General features: G+C 41.8%; 1 long non-coding RNA gene across 1 annotated transcript in view; it reads right to left on the bottom strand.

The window, feature by feature from the left end:
* Positions 1–1,835: 1,835 nt before the first annotated feature.
* LOC119467468 overlaps positions 1,836–8,773 on the bottom strand; it is a 17,384-nt gene continuing 10,446 nt past the window's right edge. The window contains exon 3 of the long non-coding RNA XR_005196009.1: positions 1,836–2,350. This is a non-coding gene — a long non-coding RNA (uncharacterized LOC119467468). The remainder of the gene's footprint in view (positions 2,351–8,773) is intronic.

Genomic DNA, 8,773 nt, shown 5'->3' with positions numbered 1-8,773 from the left:
AAGCAATATAGCAATGTTCAAAAGAGAAATGTCCCAACATTGTCTCATTCAAAAACTCTCAGGTGAAAATCATTTTCTAGATCTCTTTATGGGGAGAGAGAAGTATAACTATGCATACTTAGTAAAGAGGGAGGGAAGAAGGGAAAGAGAAGAAGAACTCACAGAGTAGAGGATAATGTCAGATATGGCTCTGCTCCGGGAGCCCAGCAGTGAGTTAGGAGACCTGGTCCTGCTGTTCACTCAGCTGCAATCCGTCCTCCTGAGTCTCCTGTGGGCATTTTGTCACCCTAGTTGGGGGGGGGTCCCTTTCCTTAAAGATATTTATTTTTTTCTTCAACATGGGCCCCAGGTCACGTCTGGTACTGAACCAAAGAAACGGTATTCTCCTAGCAAGAGAAACAAAACAACTAGTTATGTGATTTATTGATAGATGAGATACATATTAGTCTCCAATATGCCAGTGACACTGTATTAATCAGGGTTCTCTAGAGGGACAGAACAAATAGGATAGATGTACATATAAAAGGGAGTTTATTAAAGAGTATTGACTCACACCATTGCAAGGTGAGGTCCCACAATAGGCCATCTGCAAGCTGAAGAGCAAGGAAGTCAGTCCAAGTCCCAAAGCTAAAGAACTTGGAGTCCGACATTCAAGAGCAGGAAGCATCCAGCACAAGAGGAAAACAGAGGCCAGAGACTAAACCAGTCTAGTCTTTCCACATTCTTCTGCCTGCTTTTATTCTGGCCCCACTGGCGGCTGATTGGATGGTGCCCACTCAGACTGAAGGTGGGTCTGCCTCTCCTAGTCCACTGACTTAAATGTTAATCTCCTTTGGCAACACCCTCACAGACACACCCAGGATCAATACTTTGCATCCTTCAATCCAATCAAGTTGACACCCAACCATCAAAGCCACCCAATAAAAAGAAAATTTGAGTTATATATGTAATTTAAAACTTTTTCCTAACCACACCCAGAGTAAAGAGAAGTAGGTGAAATTAATTTGAATAATATATTTTCTTTAACCCAGTGTATCCTAAGTATTATCAATTTATTATGTTAACATATTTACACATATTGACATGTATTCAACATTAAAAATGATTAATAAGCTATTTCATATTCCTTCACTTTTACTAAGCCATGGAAGTTCAGTGAGTACTTTAGAGCACACCTCAATGGGGAACTAAAGTTTCATGGAGAATAGTTGATCCTTACTTAGACTTCAGACCATTGCATTTGAAAGAGTTCAATGGACAGATCTAAGTTGTTCCAAACCTACTTAAGAATTTTTCCAATAACTGAATCAGGCTTCTGTTTTTAAGTTCACATTTAAATAAATTAAAATTAAATAAAATTTAAAATTTAGTTCCTCAGTCTCATGGGCCACATTTTAAGTGCTCAAAAATCCCTGTGGCCAGCCGGCTGCTACAACCACACAGCTTTCTAACATCCTTTAAAAGCAATTGAAAGACATTTTGCAAGTGTTACAGAAAAGGGGTCCTGATCCAGACTCCAAGAGAGAGTACTTAGATCTCCTGCCCAACAGGGTTCGGGCAAGTCCCTAAAGTGAAAGCATGGTTATTAAGAAAGCAGAAAAATAAAAGAATGGCTGCTCCATAGACAGAGCAGCCCTGAGGGCTGCTGGTTGCCCATTTTTATGGTTATTTCTTGATTACATGCTAAACAAGGTGTGCCTTATTCATGCCTCCCCTCTTCAAACCACACAGGGTAACTTCCTGACGTTGCTATGGCATCTGTAAACTGTCACGGTGCTGGTGGGAGTGTAGCAGTGGCAATAACCAGAGGTCACTCTCATCACTATCTTGGTTTTGGTGGGTTTCGGCTGGCTTCTTTACTGCAACCTGTTCTATCAGCGTGGTCTTCATGACCTGCATCTTGTGCCGACCTGCTGTATCATCCTGTGACTTGAAATGCTTTAACCGTCTGGGAACACAGCCCAGTAGGTCTCAGCCTCATTTTACCCAGTCCCTATTCAAGGTGGAGTTTCTCTGGTTCACGCTCCTCAGACACAAGGGCAGTTTTGACTGGGATACAAGCAGCAAATGATTCGAATTTGTCACCCAATCCCTGAAGACACAACTCTACTGTAAATTTAGTTTTACCTAAATTTAGTCGTTAAATCATTTAGTTAAATTCTGAGCATCCGCTGTGAAGGAGGCCTTGTTTCTCTGGGCCATCCATCCAAGAGGGCCAGGATGGTTAGTGAGAAATGGGATCATCTCAGAGGTATGTGCTGGGAAGAAAGCAAAGCAGGATGGCTCTGCAGAAGACAACTTAGGCCAGAGTTCAGGTCATATCTTTCCACTGAGATGTTTGAGGGGAGGCCTGAAAGACAACGAGTCAGCAGTTTGAGTTTTGGGTAACAGTATTCCCAGCAGACGTTGCTGGGTCCAGGGTCAGGAAGCCCAAGGCCAGCAAAACCACAGTGAGGGCAAGAGAGAGCAGTGGAACACTGGGCTGGAGGGGCTGCAGGTGCCCAGCTGGGCACCAAGTCTCTGTGCCATTTGGATTTTGTTCTAAGCTCAATGAAAAGGCATTGGAAGGTTTTAGGCTGGAGCTATTATTAGATTTAGATTGTACAAAGATCCTCTGGCTGCTGGACAGGAAAGGCCAAGAAGCCACTGTGTTGGTTTAAGTGAAAGAGAATGGGTCAGGGAGATAGGAGGGGAAAAAGAAAGAGGCATGTGGACTTGAGACGTATTTGGAGGTAGGGCATCCTGGGCTTGCAGACAGTTGCACATGAGAGTCAGGAAAGTGTTGACCTGCAGGTGCTGGACTCAAGCCGCTTGATAGGTGGCAGTGCTATTTACAAGCTAGAAAACACTATGTGTGTGTGGGATGGGTGGCAGGTGTGGAGAGGGTGACTCAATAATTGCATTTGGGGCATGAGTAGAGATGCCCTAAGAGATCCAAATGGAGATATTACTAAGCTATCTGGAGCTCAGAGGAGAGGTCAGGGCTAGACAGATTTAGGAATCACCAGCAGGTAAGTAGCATTTGGTGGTGTGGGATTAAATTACATTGCCTAGGAAGAAAATACAGTGAACGGAGTATGGCCCAATAGGAACAGCTCCGGAGTGCAGTTCCCAGCAAGAACAACACAGAGGGTGAGTGCTCACCGCATTTCCAAACAAGTTTTCACTGCCCACAGACCAGGAAATTCCCAGGCCAAAAAGTGCCATGAGTTTTCAGTATGGCTGGTGCCACGGGTTGGCACACAGAAACTCACACAAATCTAGGCAGGCATTTCAACTGGCACCTGGAACACCTGGGAGACAGAGCCACCCATTGAACTGGAAGGGAGGGGGCTGAGACAGGGAGTCAGGCAATCTGGCTCGGCAGGTACCATCCCCACAAAACAAGCAATCTGAAATGCTCAGGATTGAGAGTTTTGCAGCAAGTGCAGCTGGACCCAGGATGGTCCAGCTCAGTGTGGGGAAGGGCGTCCTCCACTACGCAATGCAGTCTGCCAACGCAGTCCGCCAATGCAGACTGAGACAGTTCACACAGCAGCTGGGCAGAGCCTGTGGCAGCTCAGCAATACCTCTGCTGGCAGACTGTGACTAGACTACACCATGCAGGGCAGGGCATCTCTGGAAAAAATGCAGGACCATGTCAAGAACTTATAAATAAAGCTGACCTTCCTAGGTCAGAGCACCTGTGAAAAGAGGCAGTTGTGAGTTCCGCTGCAGCAGACTTAAAGGTACCTGACCGGCAGCTCTGCATGGAACAATGGAGCTCCCAGCACAGCACTTGGTCTCCTATAAGGGGCAGACTGTCTCCTCAAGCAACTCCCCAACCCCTGTATACCCAAGAGACAACTCATAAAGTAGAGCTCAGGCCGACATCTGGCCAGTACCCTTCTGGGACGAAGACAACAGAAGAAGAAACTGGCAGCAACCCTTACTGTTCTGCAGCCCCTGCGGGTGATCCCCAGGCAAGGAGGGCCTGGAGTGGACCTCAGCAGTCCTGCAGCAGAGGGGCCTGTTAGAAGGAAAACTAAGAAACAGAAAGAAATAACTTCATCATCAACAAAAAGGACATCCACTCAGAGACCCCATCCGAAAGTCACCAACTACAAAGACCATAGGTAGATAAAGCCACTAAGATGGGAAGAAACCAGTGAATAAATGATGAAAACACCAAAAACCAGAATGCCTCTCCTCCTCCAACGGATCACAACTCATCACCAGCAAAGGAGCAAAGCTGGATGCAGAATGAATCTGATGAATTGACAGAAACAGGCTTTGGAAGGTGGGTAATAACAAACTTCTTAGAGCTAAAAGAACATGTGCTAACCCAATGCAAAGAAACTAAGAACCTAGAAAAAAGGTTAGACGAGATGCTAACTAGAATAAGTCTCTTACAGAGGAATATAAACGATCTGATGGAGCTAAAAAACACAGCACGAGAACTTCGTGAAGCATACACAAGTTTCAATAGCCAAATCGATCAAGTAGAAGAAAGGATATCAGAGATTGAAGATCAACTCAATGAAATAAAATGAGAAGGCAAGAACAGAGAAAAAAGAGTAAAAAGAAATGAACAAAGCCTCCAAAAATATGGGATTATGTGAAAAGACCTAATCTACATTTGATATGTGTACCTGAATGTGACAGAGAGAATGAATCTAAGCTGGAAAACACTCTTGGGGATATTATCCAGGAGAACTTCCCCAACCTAGCAAGGCAGGCCAACATTCAAGCCCAGGAAATACAGAGAACACCACAAATATATTCCTCAAAAAGAGCAACCCCAAGGCACATAATCATCAGATTCACCAGGGTTGAACTGAAGGAAAAAATGCTAAGGGCAGCCAGAGAGAAAGGTCAGGTTACCCACAAACAGAAGCCCATCAGACTCACAGAAGATTATCTCCACAGAAACCCTACAAGCCAGAAGAGAGTAGGGGCCAATATTCAACATCCTTAAAGAAAAGATCTTTCAACCTAGAATTTCATATCCAGCCAAACTAAGCTTCATAAGCAAAGGAGAAATAAAATCCTTTACAGACAAACAATTGCTGGGAGATTTTTGTCACCATCAGGCCTGCCTTACAAAAGCTCCTGAAAGTAACACTAAACAAGGAAAGGAACAACCAGTATCAGCCACCCCAAAAATGTACCAAATGGTAAAGACCATTGACACAATGAAAAAAATGCATCTACTAACAGGCAAAACATCCAGCATGCATCAAAATGGCAGGATCAAATTCACACATAACAATATTAACCTTAAAAGTAAATGGGCTAAATGCCGTAATCAAAAGACACAGACTGGCAAACTGGATAAAAAGTCAAGACCCATCAGTGTGCTCTATTTGGGAAACCCATCTCACATGCAAGGACACACATAGGCTAAAAATAAAGGGATGGAGGAAGATTTATCAAGCAAATAGCAAAAAAAAAAGCAGAAGTTGCAATCCTAGTCTCTGATAAAATGGACTTTAAACCAACAAAGATCAAAAGAGACAAAGAAGGGCATTACATAATGGTAAAAGGATCAATGCATCAAGAAGAGGTAATGATCCTAAATGGATATGCACCCAATGCAGGAGCACCCAGGTTCATAAAGCAAGTTCTTAATGACTTACAAAGAGACTTAGACTCCCACACAATAATAGTGGGAGACTTTAACACTCCACTGTCAATGTTAGACAGATCAATGAGACAGAAAATTAACAAGGATATCCAGGACTTAAACTCAGATCTGGACCAAGTAGACCTAATAGACATCTACAGAACTCTCTACCCCAAATCCACAGAATGTACATTCTTCTCAGCATGGCATTGCACCCACTCTAAAATTGACCACATAATTGGAAGTAAATCACTCCTCAGCAAATGCAAAAGAATGGAAATCATAACAAACAGTCTCTCAGACCACAGCGCAATCAAATTTGAACTCAGAATTCAGAAACTAACTCAGAACTGCACAACTTCATGGAAACTGAACAACCTGCTCCTGAATGTTGACTGGATAAACAATCAAATGAAGGCAGAAATAAAGATGTTCTTAGAAACCAACGAGAATGAAGACACAACATACCAGAATCTCTGGGACATATTCAAAGCAGTGTCTAGAGGGAAATTTATAGCAATAAATGCCCACCAGAGAAGCGAGGAAAGATCTAAAATCAACACCCTGTCATCAAAATTGAAAAAGCTAGAGGGACAAGATCAAAAAAACTCAAAAGCTAGCAGAAGACAAGAAATAACTAAGATCAGAGCAGAACTGAAGGAGATAGAGACACAAAAAACCCTTTAAAAAAATCAATAAATCCAGGGGCTGTTTTTTTGAAAATATCAACAAAATAGACAGACCGCTAGCCAGATTAATAAAAAAGAAAAGGGAGAAGAATCAAATAGATGCAATAAAAACGAAACAGGGGATATCACCACCAATTCCACAGAAATACAAACTACCATCAGAGATTACTACAAACAACTCTATCTACATAAACCATTAAACCTGGAAGAAATGGATAAATTCCTGGACACTTGCACCCTCCCAAGCCTAAACCCTGAAGAATTTGAAACCTTGAACAGACCAATTACAAGGGCTGAAGTTGAGGAAGCAATTAATAGCCTACCAACCAAAAAAAAGTCCAGGTCCAGATGGGTTCACAGCTGAATTCTACCAAATGTACAAAGAGGAGCTGGTACCATTCCTTCTGAAACTATTCCAAACAATACAAAAAAAGGGAATCCTTCCCAAATGATTTTATGAAACCAACATCATCCTGATACCAAAACCCAGCAGAAACTCAACAAAAAAGAAAACTTCAGGCCAATATTCCTGATGAACATCAATGAAAAAATCTTCAATAAAATACTGGCAAACCAACTGCAACAGCACATCAAAAAGCTTAATCATCACGATCAATTAGGCCTCATCCTGGGGATGCAAGGCTGGTTCAACATACGCAAGCCTATAAATGTAATCCACCACATAAACAGAACCAAAGACAAAAACCATATGATTATCTCAACAGATGCAGAGAAGGCCTTTGACAAAATTCAACAGCACTTTATGCTAAAAACTCTCAATAAACTAGGTATTGAAGGAACATATCTCAAAATAATAAAAGCTATTTATGAAAAACCTACACCCAATATCATACTGAATAGGCAAAAACTGGAAGCATTCCCTTTGAAATCTGGCACTAGACAAGGATGCCCTCTCTCACCACTCCTATTCAATATAGTATTGGAAGTTCTAGCCAGAGCAATTAGGCAAGAAAAAAAAAAAAGGGTATTCAATTAGGAAAGGAGAAAGTCAAATTGTCTCTATTTGCAGACAACATGATTCTATATTTAGAAGACCCTATCATCTCAGTCCAAAATCTCCTTAAATTGATAAGCAACTTCAGCAAAGTCTCAGGATACAAAATCAATGTGCAGAAATCACAAGCATTTCTATACACTAATAACAGACTAACAGAGAGCCAAATCATGAGCGAACTCCCATTCACAATAGCTACAAAGAGAATAAAATACCTAGGAATACAACTAACAAGGGATGTAAAGGACTTCTTCAAGGAGAACTACAAACTACTGCTCAAGGAAATAAGAGAGGACACAAACAGATGGAGAAACATTCCATGCTCACAGTTAGGAAGAATCAACATTGTGAAAATGGCCATACCGCCCAAAGTAATTTATCGATTCAATGCTATCCCCATCAAGCTACCAATGACCTTCTTTACAGAAATGGGAAAAAACACCTTAAACTTCATATAGAACCAAAAGAGAGCCCACATAGCCAAGACAATAGCAAAAAGAACAAAGCTGGACATATCATGCTACCTGATTTCAAAGGTACAGTAATCAAAATACTACAATACTACAAAGGTACAGTAATCAAAACTGCATGGTACTGGTACCAAAACAGAGATATAGACCACTGGAACAGAACAGAGGCCTTGGAGGCAACGCCACGTATCTACAACCATCTGATCTTTGACAAACCTGACAAAAACAAGCAATGGGGAAAGCATTCCCTGTTTAATAAATGGTGTTGGGAAAATTGGCTAGCAGTGTGCAGAAAGCAGAAACTGGACCCCTTCCTGACACCTTACACTAAAATTAACTCCAGATGTATTAAAGACTTAAACATAAGACCTAACACCATAAAAACCCTAGAAGAAAACATAGGCAAAACCATTCAGGGCATAGGCATAGGCAAGGACTTCATGACTGACACACCAAAAGTATTGGCAACAAAAGCCAAAATACACAAATGGGACCTAATTAAATTCCAGAGCTTTTGTACAGCAAAAGAAACAATCATTAGAGCGCACCGGCAACCAACAGAATGGGAAAAATTTTTTGCCATCTACCCAACTGACAAAGGGCTAATATCCAGAATCTACAAAGAACTAAAACAGATTTGCAAGAAAAAAAAAAAAATCCATCCAGAAGTGGGTGAAGGATATGAATACTTTTCAAAAGAAGACATATATGAGGCCAATAAACATATGAAAAAATGCTTATCATCACTGATTATTAGAGAAATGCAAATCAAAACCATATTGAAATACCATCTCAAAAAATCTGTAGACAACAGATGCTGGAGAGGATGTGGAAAAAGAGGAACACTTTTACATATTTGGTGGGAGTGTAACTAGCTCAACCATTGTGGAAGGCAGTGAGGCGATTCCTCAAGGACCTAGAAATAGAAATTCCATTTGACAGGCCGGGCACGGTGGCTCAAGCCTGTAATCCCAGCACTTTGGGAGGCCGAGGC

Source organism: Cebus imitator, unplaced genomic scaffold, assembly GCF_001604975.1.
Source record: "Cebus imitator isolate Cc_AM_T3 unplaced genomic scaffold, Cebus_imitator-1.0 Scaffold14, whole genome shotgun sequence".
Taxonomy (NCBI): Eukaryota; Metazoa; Chordata; class Mammalia; order Primates; family Cebidae; genus Cebus; species Cebus imitator.
This window is presented reverse-complemented; position numbering and strand designations above follow the sequence as displayed.